At 41.9% G+C, this 18,766-nt stretch overlaps 1 protein-coding gene across 1 annotated transcript in view; it reads right to left on the bottom strand.

The window, feature by feature from the left end:
• Nucleotides 1–18,766, bottom strand: part of LOC122552886 (coiled-coil domain-containing protein 85A) — a 765,857-nt gene that overhangs the window by 493,571 nt on the left and 253,520 nt on the right. The gene's annotated exons all lie outside the window — the stretch shown is intronic.

The raw sequence follows: 18,766 nt of genomic DNA, 5'->3' as shown, positions 1-18,766 counted from the left end.
GCAGAGTTTTTCACTTCTTTACTGCACAGTCCTTCCATTGTTGGTTTGGTCACAGCTAGAGCATTGTGTGCAGTTCTGGAATTCACATTATAGGAGGGATGTGATTACACTGGAAAGGATGCAGAGGAGATTTATCAGGATGTTGCCTGGACTGGAGAGTGTTAGTTGTGAAGAGAGATTGGAAAATCCAGGGTTGTTTTCCTTACATCAGAGAAGACTGAGGAGAGATATGGATGAGATGTATAAAGTTGTGAGGTCACAGATAGGGTAAACAGGAAGAAACTCTTCCCTTTAGTAGGTGGGTCAATGACCAGTCGCATAGATGTAAAGTAAGGGGCAAGAGGTTTAAAGGGAATCTGAGGAAACATTTCTTTCACTTAGAAAGGATGTTGGAAATCTGAACTCACTGTCTGTAAGGGTGGTAAAGGCAGAAACCCTAATGACATTTAAAAATTAAATGCAATCATTTAATGCCACAAGTATTCAATATAAAATACAGTGAAATGTTTGTACCATCACCATACATCAGTGCCATTCTTATTAACTTAAAATAAACTAAAAAAATAAAGAAAGATAACTGAAAGAGAATCTGACTTTCCTTTCTCTGCTGCCAAAATTCTGCTCCAGGCTTCACCAGCTCACACCATTCTGCAGCCAGAGGCCTGCTCTAGGCTTCACCAGCTCACACTGTGCTGCAGCCAGAGGCCTGCTCTGGGCTTCACCAGCTCACAGTGTGCTGCAGCCAGAGGTCTGCACTGGGCTTCACCAGCTCACACTGTGCTGCAGCCAGAGGCCTGCTCTGGGCTTCACCAGCTTACACCGTACTGCAGCAAGAGGCCTGCTCTGGGCTTCACCAGCTTACACCGTACTGCAGCAAGAGGCCTGCTCCGGGCTTCACAAGCTCACGCAGCGTTGCAGCCAGACGCCTGCTCGGGGCTTCACCAGCTCATACTGTGCTGCAGTCTGAGGGCTGTTCTGGTCTTCACAAGCTCACGCTGTGCTGCATCCAGAGGCCTGCTCTGGGCTTCACCAGCCCACACCGCTCCAAAGCAAGAGTGGCACTCCAGGCTTCACAGGACAACTGACTCTGTAGCCACACTGTCACTGAAGACACCATAGCTCAAGACCCTATCAAAGCCTCCTGCTTACCAAAAGAGCTCTCTTTAAAAGATAAGTATGTGAAAACTAAAAATAAATTAAGAAGAAGGGGAGAAAGGGAAAAGAAGTAGTGGACCAAGGGGTCAAGCCTAGGGACAGGAGGCCAGATGCTGTCTACTCTATCACTGCCATCTTGAAAAGGTCTTCAGATGTGCATTTGTAATGTCAAGGCATATAAGCCCATGGGCCAAGGGCTAAAATGGAATTTGAATAGTTATGGGCTTATTTTGTCCCATGATGTGGAGATGCCGGTGTTGGACAAAATGTGAAATCACAAGCTTTTGGATTGTTGCTCCTTTGTCAGGCAACTTCACCTGATGAAGGAGCAGCACTCCAAAAGCTTGTGCTTTTAGATAAACCTGTTGGACTATAACCTGGTGTCGTGTGATTTTTAACTCTGTCCACCCCAGTCCAACACCAGCACCTCCATATCATGAGACAAAACAAGCCCAAAACTATTCAAATTCCAATTTCAAGAAGTGTCAAATCACCATGAGCTGAGACAAACCAAGTCAAATCAACATGCTCTTCAAACCATATTAGACCTGAATAAAAACCGAAAGAAGCATAGATGCTGTAAATCAGAAACAAAAAATGAAGTTGCTAAAAAAGCTCAGCAAGGCTGGCAATGTCTGTGAAGAGATATCATTTCTGAGGAAAAGTCACTGGACCTGAAATGTTAACTTTGATTTCTCTTCACAGGTACTGCCAGGCCTGCTGAGCTTTTCCAGCAACTTCTGTTTTTCTTTTTGTATTTTAGACCTGATCCTGACAAATAGAAGACATATAAAAGATGTCAACAATACAAGTCAAAGATAACTTGCAAAGATGCCTCAGTTTCTTATGCTTATATTCTGAATTCTGTGACATAAGTCTCTCCTCTTGGAGATTTATTCTGCAGAGATACAGAGATATTCTGGAAGGTCAACAGTGTCATTTTCAATCTCTCCAAATGTTTTATCTTCCACAAAAGTGTTCTGCAATATTATGATCCCTCTAAACTTATCATATTGTACATTGATGAATCCCAGAAAGGCCTGGACATTTGTCTGTTTTCAGATGATGACCTCATTGCACTTGGTTTCAAAGTCCTTACGACAGCTCTGTTGAACTAATCCAACAATGAAAACAAATATTTGCTCTCGTTATCAGAATACAAAGGTTTTATATAAACACTAATTTGGCAAATGTTCTTACCAACAACATACCGTTATAAATTATGTGTTGATAACTTCCTTGCTGTGCACCTCCACAAGTACTACACCTACCTGTCCTAAGGTATGATTTTGAAGTACATTACAAACCAGGCTCATAATACTGATTCTCTTAGCAGACTTCCAAATTAAGCTAAGAACAAAAATAATCTCCAAGGATTACAAGTGGATATTGTTGAATCTGAGTTTTCAAGTGGTCTCTACACTGATCGCATTCATTTGATCATAGCTGAGCAGATATAGCAAGCTCCATCTGAGGATATCTAGCTCAAGAAGATCATCCTCAGTGGATAGCTCAATCATATTTGACAGGTCCCTGAGCAAACACATTCCTTCTGGTCATGCTGAGATTATTTTGGATTCTCTTGGAATGTAATTTTCAAAGGTAAAAAAGTTATTCTACAAGCTGTATGTCAAGATATGCTTGATCATACACAATTAAATCATTGGGCATAGAAAAATTCAAGAGTTTGGCAGAAGATTTCATCTATTGGTTCAGCACCAATAACGACATTGTTTAACTGGTCAAGTTATGTGAAAAATGTCAACTCCATGAACATCAACTCTCAAGGGAATCGCCCAATCTACATAAAATTCCTTCTGAGCTGTGAAGCTAAATTGCGACTAATATTTTCCATGTCCCAGGAAATGATTACTCTTGGTGAGACTGACTATTTTACCAAATTCCTTTCTGTGAGACCAATTTTAAAAATGTTGTGCAGCAGATGTTGATGCATTAACTGTCCTATTCGGTATATTTGAGGTTCTGTCAACAGTCTGCAATACACTAACACTCCCTTCCAAGACATGTAGGTAATGATGAAGCCCATGACCATTTAATGTAATGCTACTAACCAAGATTCCTGGATAGCCATGTTAAATCTATGTACTACTCCTACCCTCACCAATAGCTGTCATGTTTGGATGACAGATCCAAACAGCCCTTTAATCACACATTCTTACCTTCCATCCACATGCAGTGTTGGAAAGAAGAAAGAAAATGGAACACAATCAAGATCAATGAGCATATCCCAACTTAAAATCTTCGGATGAATACATTTGCCTGTGGAAGGGTACTATGACATTGTGTACATCCCAGGTCATACAATTGTGTCACAAATAATGGTCAAATCCTGCTACAAAACATGTGACATATATGAATTGTACATAACTCACCCTCCTTCAGTGAAAGTAATGACTGTGATACTAGAAGTATCATTGCAGACAGCAACCAGTCATCCATAATGCTAGATACACATCCATCCACAATGACAAATGGCTCACTGCAGATTGAAGTTACATAGCCGAGTAATGATATTCAATGAGAACTAGATCCAGACATATTGTATGTCCAACAAAGCATTATCTTATTGTGTAAGCATAACATATTATTGTATATTTTTGTACATCTTTATCTGAACAGCTTTCCTAGTTTTCAATGGGAAAGTGTGAGATGTATTGTTGCACAGTTCTCAGAAAGAAACTGTATCTTTTAAGAGGGCTAGATGACATCACAACATGGTGACATTCTAATCCAAAAAGCCTTCATCTTATCTCTTCATATATTCAACTGGCAATCAAGTGAGTGGCCATTCATTATTGAGTCAGTAAATGTAACAGTAAACTAAGTAAAAACAGCACCCGAACTGTATATGTAAGCCTGAGATGTTATGATAGTGTACTTAATTGGTTGTTAATAAGCTTCCAGATATCTGACTAATATGAACCTGACTCAGTTGTCTACATTACATAGACTAACATATAGAAAACCATGGAGCTCATCAGCCTACAGCACATGTCCTATCCTCTCTTGTTTGCCTGGTCTAAGGCCACTTGTGCCAAATCTGTGATGTTTGGAACACTTTTGCTTTCTTGATGCTCCATTTGTGCAGTACCCATTTGTAATGTCAGTACAAACGGTCAGCAGTGGCTATGCCCTGCCAAGTGTAACTCCTCTTTGGCAGGGCAATATGATATCAGTTCATGCTGAGTACTGCGGCAGCAGCAGTATGGGTTCCATTTGTGTTGGTACTACACTCATGTAAAAGTGAAGACACTATCAGGTATTATAAGTGCCTTTCTCAACTGAATGGATATTGGCTCACTGTAAATATCAGTCCTCAAACAATTTTACTTTTGCATGTAACAGCAAAATCATACTCCAGCTACGAACATTTTCTCATGGGATTTGATTTCCAAATTATATCAAAATTCACTTAAATCTACTCTCATAGGCACTTAACAAATAAGTTACAAGTCACCTGGACCATAAAATGCAGTTCAAGAGGCTTAAATAGGCAATATTTATAAGTTCCTAGTCTTAAAAAAAGGTAATTTCTTTGTTTTATGAGCAGACTTTCGCTGCGAATGGTAATGCCACTGCTCTTGATAAGTTGTGTATGCCATGACATAAAAGAACTGTTCTAATAAAGTTATGGCATATAATTAATCAAGACTCATTCAAATAAATACATAAATCTCATTTAAATACTTTGCTGTCATGCTTTCAAGCTACCAAGACTGTAATGTTCGCAACTGACATCTTTTCTGTTTTTGTCCTGTAGTTAAAGCTGTCATCTCAATACTCCAGAAAATTATCGACATAAAAGTGGTTCTTTATTATGATTGCAGAACCAAGTGTGGGGGGGGGGGGGGGGGGGGGTGAAGGGAGTTGGTAAGAATAGCATTCTTTGCCATATAGGAATGCATTATTAGCACTGACGGCACTGAATTGAGAATCCATCAATATGATTAATGTTATTCACATGATTTCAAAACTGATCCTGCATTCATTCCAAACAATATGCAAACATTATTCTGCTCTGAAGGACTTGCATTGAAAGAGCATTGTTCATATTCCAAGAACATCGCAAAACATTCCACAACTAACAAATTATTTTTGAAGTGTAAGTGCTGTTGCTATGTAACAGACACATCAGGCAATTTACAAACAGCAAATGAAACCAATCACTGGTTGATCTATTCCGGTCATGTTAAGGGGGTTGGTCTTGTAGAACAGTGATAGTGTCTCTACCTCTGAGCCAAGTGGTCTAGATTCAAGTCTGACCTGCTCCGGAAGTGTATAATAACATCTCTGTACAGCTTGATTAGAAAATACCTTCTGGTGATGTTGGGCAAGGAATAAATAATAGCAGGGATTTGGGAAATTTACTACCTTTCTTCAAGTAAGTTTAATATCTTGTCTGAAAGACAACAATGATGCAATCATGAAGCATATTTAAGCATGTGTTGAAGGTTCATGAAATATTCTTGTTGCAATTTGAAACTTGAGTCCTAAATAGGAAGAGCTTTGCAAAGCATTAAGTTTGATTCATATTTCTATACTGTATATGTTAAGAAGATAAGGATGTCACTTAAGTTTCGTTTTTGAGTTCTTGAGTAATAAAGGTTAATCTGGAGGTTTGTTTATATGCATTTAAAAGAGGTTTCGGAATGCTTGCATTGAATCGGTCAGTATTGTAGAAACAAAGGTAGAGCAAAGCAAAAAAAAAAAAAATCATTGTTTAGATTCCAACATCACAGAATGACACAATCATCTAGAAGGTCAGGTAATATGCAGGTCCGGTCAAAGTGATAAGCTGCTGTGATTTTAGCAATCTACAAAACAGTTAGAGCTGGGAATCAAATCCTGAGTAACTTAAGAGAAAAGCATCCTGAAATTCGATAAGTCTATTATATAGATATAGGACAGTGGAGGCTAAAAGGCTAGGTCAGTAAGAAGATTTGCCAGGCAACTCCTGGAAGCTGATGGTTGGGAAACACACAAATATTTTTTTCATTCATTCATGGGATGCAGGCTTCCCTGGCATTTATTTCCTATCCCTAATAGCCTTTCAGAACATGTAGTTAATTTCTTGAACTGCTGCAGTCCGTTTGGGGGTTCACGTACATCCATGGTGCTGTCAAGGAGGGAATTCCAAAATTTTGTCCCAGAAACTGTGAAGGAATGGCAATACATTTCTACATCACAATGGTGAGTGGCATGGATGGAACTTTCTGCCCAGTTCTGCCCATCCTTCAGGACAACATTGACCACAACACCGTACAACCCTGTCATGGCAGTCTCTGCAAGACGTGTCAGTGTGCCAACATGGACACCACCATTACATGTGGGGACGACTCCCACCATGTACATGGCAAGTACTCATGTGACTCTGCCAACGTTGTCGATCTCATACGCTGTAGGTAAGGATGCCCTGAGACATGGTATATTGATAAGACCGAGCAGAGGCTACAGCAACGGATGAATGGACACCGCACGACAATCACCAGGCAAGGGTGTTCCCTCCCAGTCAGGGAATACTTCAGCGATCCAGGACATTCGGCGTCAGACCTTTGGGTGACCATCCTCCAAGGCGGATAATGCAAAGTAGCCGAGCAGAGGCTGCTAGCCAAGTTTGGTACCCATGGGGATGGCCTCAACCAGAACCTTGGGCTCGGTTCACACTACAGGTGACCCCACTGCACTATACACTCCCTCACACACAGACACACACACACATACCCCTTCCTACTCACACACTAACACAGACAATCCCTCTCTCATACGTATATACATACACCCCCCACACTCACACCCACGCACGCACCCTCTTACAGGCTTATACCCCATCACACTCACACACATACTTTACCAAGCTCTCACACACACACACAGTCTCTCCTGCTTGCATATGCATATAGGTTTATGGGGTGAATCTGTATTTGCAGTATTATATCTTATTTTGCTCAAAAAATGCATAACCTACAGTCAATGCATGTAAGATTCTGTAAATCCCACTTTAGAAATAGAACCAATCAAAATGAGGACACAGACCGACTTTAACCTCACACCTTTAATGCATTGTCTGAGCTGAGCTGACATATTTTGTTAGAAAACCTGAAGTTATCTTCAGAATGTGACTTAAAAGGCGTTCTGGGAGTTACATATGAACGAACCAAAACTTGCAAATCCATTCCAACAGATGAAAGACTTAATCTAAGTTTGTTTAATATATTTCAGCCTCATGACACTGTAACCTTCTGAGTCTTATGGTGCTGCTACACAACTACCTGATGAAGGAGCAGTGCTCCGAAAGTTAGTGTTTCAAAATAAACCTGTTGGACTATAACCTGTTGTTCTGTGATTTTAAATTTTGTCCACGCCAGTCCTACACCAGCTTCTCCAAATCATGACAAATAAATTCTGCCAGGCCAGCTAACAGCATGGACATTGACTTAATAGACTCTGACTCACATGAATTTGTTACCATATCAGTTTTTAAAAGTTATTGTAATTGTACCTTCTTTAGTCTTCTTTCTACCTTCTGTTGAACAATATGGTGCTGGAAAAACACAGCAGGCCAGGCAGCATCCAAGGAGCAGGAGAATCAACATTTCGGGCATAAGCCCTTCTTCAGCCTGCTGTGTTTTCCCAGTACCACATTGTTCAACTCTGGTCTCCAGCATCTGCAGTCCTCACTTTCTCCTTTCTACCTTCTATGTATGTTTTGCGAAAATATATCCCTCAGGTTTGAATACTTGAATAAACCCCATCTATTTGTTTGATGTCAAAAAGAGTATGGTGCAAGTTATGTGGTAGTTGGACTTCAAAAACAGAGGGTTGAATCATACGATTGATTTGGCTCAGTCTGAGTTTGCACTGAGTTTTTTGGAGGGTTTGGTGCCATAAGGCAAAGCAAGTTCTTTTGTCACATCTTACCAAACTTGTATTATTAATTACCAACACAAATCTACAGCATCTCTCATGTCCAGTTTCTGCCCTTCACACTGTACCTCATTCCCAGGATAACTCTCTGCACTGCAGATGTCATAGAGTTCACCATCTTTGAAAGCCTGTTATGCATGTGCATAAGTACTTTCAATCTGGAGCTACCATTCACAATTCCTGGCATTTGCCCGAAACATGACACAAAGGGAAAATCAATGCCCTGCTTTGTGGGCAGCTTCCTGGAAGTCCTATTGGATGGGACAGGATTTCCTCTTGCCCAAGAACCAGTAGTGGAGATCACAATGGAGTCCTAGCCATCTGGAGAAAAGCTCAGAACTGTTAAAGTAGGTCAGAGTCCTTCTCCACCCCGTCAGGCTAAGTGCCACCCTCTTCTCTTCAATATCTCACACTCACTCCATCTCTGCCACTGTACTGACCTCCCATCAAGGTTCATGCTCTACCATTCTCACGATTGGTTGTAACATCTCCCCCCTCCCCTCCCCCACCCACTCACTCTCAGCCACCCCAATCCCCTACACCACTAACCCCTCATGCTCCCTCCCAGCATCAACAGTAATAGTTGTGTCACCCACTTTCATCTGAAATAATACCTGCCTCTCTCTCAATCCAGAAGGGAAAAAGCCCACATCAGGGCAGAAAAAGATCATGATGGATGGTGGGATGCCCATAGTTCAGCTGATGTGGAGGGTGTTCTGACTCTGACTAGCCTGATCTGGACTGGTATTGGAGGCTGCTGTTCCTATACCGGGAACCCTGGAGCTAAGACTATCCTCCTTATTATGACCGATGACAACAATAATGTGAGTGTAGTATCTTTGGCTGAGGAGGCAAAGGCAAAGTAGGGATGCTGTGAGCATCCAGTTAAGCTCCTCAGAGTAATTGAATGTTATGTTAGCAAGCCTGAGTGTGCAGTGTCCTTGCTGCAGCATTACAATGCAGATGCAGCATTAAAGCGCCGAAGCATCTTGTAAATAGAACAAATGAGGGCTCTCAGAGGCTGACATTTATCAGATGCCAGTATATGTGGACATTGGATTGGGTGCAGGTGGTGTCCATGAAATGTGAAATGAGATGTTGGTACCTGGTATGCAACATGGAGGTGATTCGGAGCAAGGAGAGAACTGAATCTCTGGTTTCCTTCTCAAGTTTTCCCAACATCAAACTTGTTTGGTGAGTTTAGTTAGATGGGAGGCTGAAGTTTAATGAGGTGAGTTGTGATGTTAACAAGAAATTTAACCAGTAATAATTACCATCCATTGGCAGCTCCCCACTGCCTAATGAGAATCTCATCCCACTGCTTGTGAAATGTATAACAGATATTATGAATTTGTTCCCAACAATGAGATGGACCGTGCTTGACATGTCACCCAATTCTGCCACATATCTCGCCATAGCCCGCATCACTCAGGCCCCTGTAATGTTCCGCCCAGAGGATTTAGGAGGAAATACCCTCCAGCCTGGTTTCAAAAGGGAAACAAAAAAAAATGTTAATTACCTTCATTACGAACAGAGGAGGAAGACTATAAAATAATTTAATTCATCTCTCACCCTTGCCTATGTCAAAATGCATCCTTTAGTTCTCACTTGTAAATGTGCACCTCTGGGCTCAATGCATCAACTTAATGGCTGCCATCTTGGATATTAAGAAGCCAAATGGTCCACTGCTGGTATGCTCAGCGTGAACACAGCGTGTTAAAAAGATGCCTCCCACTCCAAGCATTGAATTCCACCCCTCCACCCACATCATCCTGTCCTAACATGAACCTGAAGTTCTGAGTATACTGAGGCAGGTACCAACTAGAGTCAGAGAGTTGCTCAAAAATCTTGTTGCTATTTGTTTGCTACAATGCCACTGTAGCTACTGGCCGAGGTGCTGGTGTCATTTTCAATGACAAATCTTTGCTTCTGAATCGTTTTTCGAAACTCAGTCTATTTCACAAATGGAGCTCACTTCAGTTTATAGAGACTTTGCTCTGTGGACAGGAGAAATTGTTTAAGAGGTGTAGTTCAGGAAGGAGGTAAAACTAGAGAAGAGAAAGAGTTATATGGATGTTGGGAAAAAATTCTGGCTGTAACAGCTGCTCCTTTTTTGAGGTATTTTAGGTGCTGGAGGTAATTTCCTCGAATCCCAGGAGCAGCAATTACTGTTTTATATGCTGTTACATTGTTTTGGAACTTTGGAGGAAAAAAGTCAAAACAACAGCAGTTTTAAAAGGGAGAAGAACAGACAAAGGAAGCACATGATGAGGTATCTCTGGACATCGGAGTGCATCTGGGAAAAGTAACAAACAGTGAAATTCACAACTGATCTTGGAGGAACTGTTGGGCGAAGTTCACAGCTCAGAATCAGATAAGTGTATTTTGTTTTAAGTGTGGCCCACAGAAATTCTGCAGTAGTGAGTAGAGTGGGTTCTTTCTTGATTATATGTTTTTGGAGATATGTCTCTTGATTAAACTTAAAACATAAGCCATAACTATTAATTTAACCTGGGGCAGTGTTTGTAGAGGAATAAGACGGTGTTATTTTCTAGGTCTGTAGATTGTGAAGGAGCAAAAATGGCCTTTAGTAGAGTGATATGTACTTCTTGTCAGATGTGAGAGTTTAAAGAGAGTTTAAGGGTTACTGTGGATTATATCTGCCATAAACGCTGTTGGCTGCGAATCTTATCCGTTCGAATGGATTGGCTGGAGAGACAGAAGCAATGAGGAATTTGCAACAGCAACAGTATGTGATGGATGGCAGTTATAGGAGGGGGTGAAAGTCTCAGATACAGTCACCTGGATGGGTTAACTCCAGGAAAGGTAAGAGAGGTAGGCAGATAGTGCAGGAGTCGTTTGTGGCTATACAAAATTCAAACAGGTATACTGTTTTGGAAAAGGTGATGGATTCTCAGGGGAACATAGCACGAACAGACAAGTTTCTAGTATTGAGACGGACTTGAATGCAACAAGGGGTACGTCGGGTTCCAAGAGATCAATTGTGTTAGGGGATTCTCGAGTCTGAGGTTTGGACAGACGTTTCTGTGGCCAACAGCGAAAAAGCAGAATGGTGTGTTGCTTCCCTGGTGCCAGGATCAAGGATGTCTCAGAGAGGGTGCAGAATGTTCTTGTGGGGAGAGGGGCCAGCAAGAGGTCATTGTCCACATTGGAACCAATGACATGGGAAGGGGAAAGGTTGAGATTCTGAAAGGAGATTACAGAGAGTTAGGCAGGAATTTAAAAAGGAGGTTCTTGAGAGTAGTAATGTCTGGATTACTCCTAGTGCTACGAGCTAGTGAGGGCAGGAATAGGAGGATAGAGCAGATGAATGCATGGCTGAGGAGCTGATGTATGGGAGAAGGATTCACATTTTTGGATCATTGGAATCTCTTTTCGGGTCGAAGTGACCTGTGCAAGAAGGACGGATTACACCTAAACTGGAAGGGAACTAATATACTGGCAGGGAAATTTGCTAGAGCTGCTCAGGAGGGTTTAACCTAGTAAGGTGGGGTGGCGGGACCCAGGGAGATAGTGAGGAAAGAGGTCAATCTGAGATTGGTACAGTTGAGAACAAAAGCGAGTCAAACAGTCAGGGTAGACAGGGACAAGGTAGGACTAATAAATTAAACTGCATTTATTTCAATGCAAGGGGCCTAACAGGGAAAGCAGATGAACTCAGGGCATGGTTAGGAACATGGGACTGGGATATCATTGCAATTACAGAAATGTGGCTCAGGGCTGGGCAGGATTGGCAGCTTAATGTTCCAGGATACAAATGCTACAGGAAGGATAGAAAGGGAGGCAAGAGAGGAGGGGGAGGGGCATTTTTGATAAGGGATAGCATTACAGCTGTGGTAAGGGAGGATATTCCTGGAAATACAACCAGGGAAGTTATTTGGATCGAACTGAGAAATAAGAAAGGGATGAAAACCTTATTGGGACCCCCTAATAGTCAGAGGGAAATTGAGAAACAAACTTGTAAGGAGATCTCAGCTATCTGTAAGAATAATTGGGTAGTTATGGTAGGCGATTTTAACTTTCCAAACATAGACTGGGACTGCCATAGTGGTAAGGGTTTAGATGGAGAGGAATTTGTGAAGTATGTACAAGTAAATTTTCTGATTCAGTATGTGGATGTACCTACTAGGGAAGATGCAAAACCTGACCTATTCATGGGAAATAAGGCAGAGCAGGTGACTGAGGTGTCAGTGGGCGAGCTCTGGGGCCAGCAATGATAATTCCATTAGATTGTAAAATAGAGATGGAAAAGGATAGCCCAGATCTAAAAGTTGAAGTTCTAAATTTAAGAAAGGCCAATTGTGATGGTATTAGGCAAGAACTTTCGAAAGCTGACTGGGGGCATATATTCGCAGTTAAAGGCACAACTGGAAAATGAGAAGGCTTCAGAAATGAGATAACAAGAATCCAGAGAAAGTACATTCCTGTTAGGGTGAAAGGTAAGGCTGGTAGGGATAGGGAATGCTGGATGACTAAAGAAATTGAGGGTTTGGTTAAGAAAAAGAAGGAAGCATATGTAAAGTATAGACTGGATAGATTGAGTGAATCCTTAGAAGAGTGTAAAGGCAGTAGGAGTATACTTAAGAGGGAAATCAGGAGGGCAAAAAGGGGATATGAGATAGCTTTGGCAAATAGAATTAAGGAGAATCCAAAGGGTTTTTACAAATACATTAAGGGATACTAAATGAGTATTTTGCACCAGTATTTACTGTGGAAAAGGATATGGAAGATATAGAATGTAGGGAAATAGATGGTGACACCTTACAAAATGCCTATATTACAGAGGAGAAAGTGCTGGATGTCTTCAAATGTGTAAAGATGGATAAACCCCCAGGACCTGATCAGATGTACCCAGAACTCTGTGGGAAGCTAGAGAAGTGATTGCTGGTCCTCTTGCTGAGATATTTGTATCATCACTAGTCAGAGGTGAGGTGCCGGAAGACTGGAGGTTGGCTTATGTAGTGCCATTCTTCAAGAAGGGTAGTAAGGACAAGCCAGGAAACTATAGACCAGTGAGCCTGACATCAGTGAGTTGCAGGTTGTTGGAGGGAATCCTGAGGGACTGCATGTACATATATTTGGAAAGGCAAGGACTGATTAGGGATAGTCAATATGGCTTTGTGCGTGAGAAATCATGTCTCACAAACTTGATAGAGTTTTTTGAAGAAGTAACAAAGAGGATTGATGAGGACAGAGTGGTGGATGTGATCTATATGGACATCAGTGAGGCGTTTGACAAGGTTCCCCATGGGAGACTGATTAGCAAGGTTAGATCTCAAGGAAGGAGAAAGTGAGGTCTGCAGATGCTGGAGATCAAAGTTGAAACTTTATTGCTGGAACAGCAATCTCAAGGAATACAGGGAGAACTAGCCATTTGGATACAGAACTGGCTCAAAGGTAGAAGACAGAGGGTAATGGTGGACAGTTGTTTTTCAGACTGGAGGCCTGTGACCAGTGGAGTGCCACAAGGATCAGTGCTGGGTCCTCTACTTTTAGTCATTTAAGTAAATGATTTGGATGCGAGTATAAGTGCTACAGTTAGTAAGTTTGCAGGTGACACCAAAATTGGAGGGGTAGTGGACAGCGAAGAGGGTTACCTTATATGACAACAGGATCTGGACCAGATGGGCCAATGGGCTGAGAAGTGGCAGATGGAGTTTAATTCAGATAAATGCGAGATGCTGCATTTTGGGAAAGCAACTCTTGGCAGGACTTATACAGTTAATGTGAAGGTCCTAGGGACTGTTGCTGAACAAAGAGACCTTGAAGTGCAGGTTCATAACTCCTTGAAAGTGGAGTCGCAGGTCAATAGGATAGTGAAGAAGGTGTTTGGTATACTTTCTTTTTTTGGTCAGAATATTGAGTACAGGAGTTGGGAGGTCATGTTGCGGCTGTACAGGACATTGGTTAGGCCACTGTTGGCATATTGCATGCAATTCTGGTCTCCTTCCTATCGGAAAGATGTGAAACTTGAAAGGATTCAGAAAAGATTTACGAGGATGTTGCCAGGGTTGGAGGACTTGAGCTATTAGATTAGATTACATTTCAGCGTGGAAACAGGCCCTTCAGCCCAATAAGTCCACACCGACCCGCCGAAGCGCAACCCACCCGTGCCCCCTACATTTACCCCTTACCTAACACTACAGGCAATTTAGCATGGCCAATTCACCTGACCTGCACATCTTTGGACTGTGGGAGGAAACCGGAGCACCTGGAGGAAACCACGCAGACACGGGGAGAACGTGCAAACTCCACACAGTCGGTCGCCTGAGGCGGGAATTGAACCCGGGTCTCTGGCGCTGTGAGGCAGCAGTGCTAATCACTGTGCCATCGTGTTTATTTCTATCTCTTTTCCGATAATCTGTTTCTGATAAAATATTTGGAGATAGGAGCAAGACTGTTCATCATTTAAGGAGGGCAATCAAGAATGAAAATTCTGCCACAATACAGCCCACAAGAACTCCAGTGCTCCACCACTAACCATGCTGAGCAAATTGCTAGCGTTGTCAGTCTGAATAGATGTTGATTTGCAACGTGTAATAGAGAAGTTATTTCAAACAAAGGCAGAACGTAATGTCCTTTTATTGCAACTATGGACATATACTTACTGTTCACATTCCTTCTCAGTGATTGGATGAGGTTATTTTATTCAGTGCTGCAGAGCACCAACCAATGTCACCAAATTAACGTAATCATTGATGGTGAATCGTGAACAAATGTACATCTTTACAGTGTAGCCAGAATCTATAGTATAGTTCTGATGCTGACTTGTAGGACACACAGTTCTAAAACAATTAGAAGTGCTTATTTCAGGTTGGAGGTAATTTCATGGCTGCTGATTTGCTGAATAAATCAGAATCCATTTTTATTAAATGATACTTTACCTGTGGATTAAGGGTTGAATTCCATAACTTTACCAAAATTCTACACACACAGTAAATTACTGGCCTAATATTGATCTATCACATATTGGGAGGCGATGCCCTAATGGTATTATTGCTAGACTATTAATCCAGAGTCCCAGGTCATGTTCTGGGGACTTGGGTTCAAATCCTACCATGGTAGATATTGGAATTGGAATTAAACAAAAATCTGGAATTGATCGTCTAATGGTGACTATGAATCCATTGTCAATTGTTGGAAAAACCTACCCGGTTCACTAATACCCTTCAGGGAAGGAAACTGCCATCCTTACCTGATCTGGTCTACATGTGACTCCAGACCCACAGCAATGTGACTCTTAACTGCCCTCTGGGCAATTAGGGACAGGCAATAAATGCTGGCCTAGCCAATGATATTCTCAGCCCATGAATGAATAAAAAAATCCAATTACTTAAAAATTAATTTTAACCCCTGCCACTTTAAAAAATGAAAGTGCAGAACAAAATGGTAAAGGTGACTGGGGTTTAGTTACATGGATAACACTGTTTCTTTGGCTTTGGAGGATGGTTCTTCGTTTTGGCAGAACTAGATATATTTAGAGATTCCTTGAACACAGACTGCATGGAGGTCATACAACAAGGTCTCTATATGTCAATAGGCATCAAAACTTTGCGAACATTGATGGAAGAGCTTAACTCAGGAAAACAAACTATTGACATTGGGACATTCATAGCTGATGTTCCAAAACCACTAGGAGACTGTCAGGAGCTTCACTTCTAATCTTTAATCAGATGGGGAACAGAGTTCAGTCAGTGGCAAATTCTACGGCAAATTTCCCATGGCCACATGAATTACATTGTGTACACCATCCAACAGGAAAGGGAACTTCTTTCCTTGTGGCCTCATGAATTCAGAGTGCTGTCCTGGCAGTCTGCACGAGTGTCTAACAGCTGCACATCCACTCTGAGTCCAGTTGTCTGTTCTCTAGCAATCGCCAGAGGCTTCTGACTGCCCTATTCATGGTTTTCACTATTCAGGACTTACCAGCCCTGCACTTCTACTTCTGCTCCTCGCTTCCAAATCAAACTTCTTTTCCTTCTTTTTCTTCTCCCATGCTCCAGATTCCATCCATCCTTCAGCCTGCATTCTGGGTATAAGCTCTGCCACCAGTCTGCCAAGAACTTGGTCTCAAAATACATGGGGTCAATGGGTCCAATCGATTTTCCTGCCTGATATACTCCTGGGGTAATGACCTCTACTGGTGGCCTCTCACTGCCCTGCACTGATTGGTCCATTTCAGTGTTGGGCATTATGATGTGAAGTGGTGTTTAGGTCTCCCATTAAATTGGAACTCCCTGAAATTTAGCAGCGTTACAGTGGATTATTGGGATTTTGCAGTGTTAGGGGAGATTCCGTCTGACATCACTGAGAGAACTGATAGAACTGTGAGTGGAGGAAAATTGAAGTTTGACAGAACTTCAGATGCATGTAGATTCCTGGGGGTATAATCTCACCGTGCTGGTTATCTGGATGAAAGATTAGAGCAGAGAGATTGAATTTTGGAAGCCAACTGCCCATGCCAAATGTCAATGGAAATGCATCAAACACTATCTTGATTTGACTTTGAAGATGTAACAGGCATCAACATATACCAGGTGTCTGCTCTCACAGATTATCTAGATCGTCTCTCAAACATTAGACAGAAATGTAATGGTATAATCAAAACCTAGAGTCTTTCCAATGGATATCGTCAATCCTAAACCATTGAGGAGTGAGATTGCATAATATATGTAATTCTTCATGAAATGAGAAAGGTACAATAATGTATGATTGTGGGGTACTCAGAATGGCCTTCTCGCAGAGCGCTTTAGGGAACATCTCCGGGACACCCACACCAATAACCCCACTGCCCCGTGGCCCAACATTTCAACTCACGCTCCCACTCTGCCGAGGACATGCAGGTCCTGGCCTCCTCCATCACCACTCCCTCGCCGCCCGACACCTGGAGGAAGAACGCCTCACCTTCCACCTCGGAACATTTCAACCCCAGGGCATCAATGTGGACTTCACTAGTTTCCTCATATCCCCTCCCCCAACCTTACCTCACTTCCAACCTTCCAGCTCAGTACAATCCTCATGACCTGTCCTACCTGCCAATCTTCCTTCCCACCTATCCACTCCACCCTACTCTCTGACCTAACATCTTCATCCCCACCTCCATCCACCTATTGTACTCTTGGCTACCTGCTCCCCCTCCCCCCATTTATTTCTCCACCCTGGAGGCTCCCTGCCTTCATTCCTGATGAGGGGCTTTTGCCTGAAACGTCGAATTTCCTGCTCTTCGGATGCTGCCTGACCTGCTGTGCTTTTCCAGCACCATTCTACTCTAATCTCTGATTTCCAGCATCTGCAGTACCCACTTCTGCCTACTCAGAATGGTGTTAGGTAATCTTAGAAGCTCAAACAACTGTGTTCCTCATAAGTTCCTATAGTTTCAAATAATCAGCCAGATGCAGAATAAAGCTTTATTTTTAGGAATGAAAAGCCACACCAACTTGTCCCCAGTATGAGTGAGAAACAGGAAGACTAGGATCACTATTTAAGCATTGCACATTTGTAACTGTGATAACAAATAAGATAGATCAATACTGCAATCTTGCAAACCCATGAAGTGTTGTGAAATTCTGACCACTGCTTCAAAATAATATTGAAGATAGACCGCTGCCGCACTGACAGTATACAGTCATTCATTCCCTGTTACAACATCTCATCAACACATTGTCAATAAAAGCACTAGCTCAAAACAAATGCTGCATTTCTTGCTTCTGAGAAACCAATAAGTTTTGTTTCAGTTACTTTCGTAAACATTTTCTTCCATTTAAAGCAGTAGTGAATGAGAATGTTGAAGAAGTTAAATATGATATCTATCTGTTTACAGCCAGAAAGTCCAATTTTAAATGACACTGCAAAAGAAAAATATTACTTCAGTAACCTAACTGTGGATGGAGCAAAGAACTATCTTATGGGACAGAAATCCTGAGGACACGTAATTGCAACTGACTGCTTCAAGTTGCAAACTCCTTAACAAAGAATACAGGTTGAGAATGTTCCAATCAGCGAATTGTAACATAAGTGAAAGTTAATCTTAAACAATAATTGTAAATGAAAACCGACAGCCAACAATGGCTGCCAAAATCAAATTGCTCAAAGTCAGTTTTGAAACAGCTTTTGATTGTCATCTTGAACCATACACCACCCGTTAAAAACAGACTTGTTCTTGTAATAAAGCCAAAAAGATTTAAAAGTTCTTTACTGCCTGTTCTTGACAAAGAAGCCACAATTTGTGACTTGACCATGTGCATTGTTGTTGATGCACCCAACCTGCAAACCTGGAGCCACTTCCTTATTTATTTGATTGCAATCTTAGACCAAGTGGGATCTACGCTGCTGGCTCCCTGAGCTCTTGGCAGGAGGGTCATGCAACATGTACAGATAACACAGTATTCTCATATAGGGAACATCAGCCTTTAATATGGAATTTGTATTGACTGTAATGAGGTCAGCCAAGTGACCTCATAGAATATGAGTATATATGTAAAAAATATATAAAATGTGGGTTATTAATCTGGTCCAATCAGGGAGCTATGGCTGACAGATATAAACAGGAGTGTCGTTCAGTGAGAGGTGGGCGCCGCAGGGAGTGGAGTGCATTATTTCCCCCTCCAACTCTATTTTGATTTAGTCCCTACCCTCCCCTTCACTG

This window comes from Chiloscyllium plagiosum, unplaced genomic scaffold (genome assembly GCF_037043375.1).
Source record: "Chiloscyllium plagiosum isolate Xiang-an unplaced genomic scaffold, Cpla_swu_hap1 HiC_scaffold_10, whole genome shotgun sequence".
Classification (NCBI taxonomy): Eukaryota; Metazoa; Chordata; class Chondrichthyes; order Orectolobiformes; family Hemiscylliidae; genus Chiloscyllium; species Chiloscyllium plagiosum.
The sequence above is the reverse complement of the archived record's forward strand: the minus strand, read 5'-3'. Positions and strand labels throughout refer to the sequence as shown.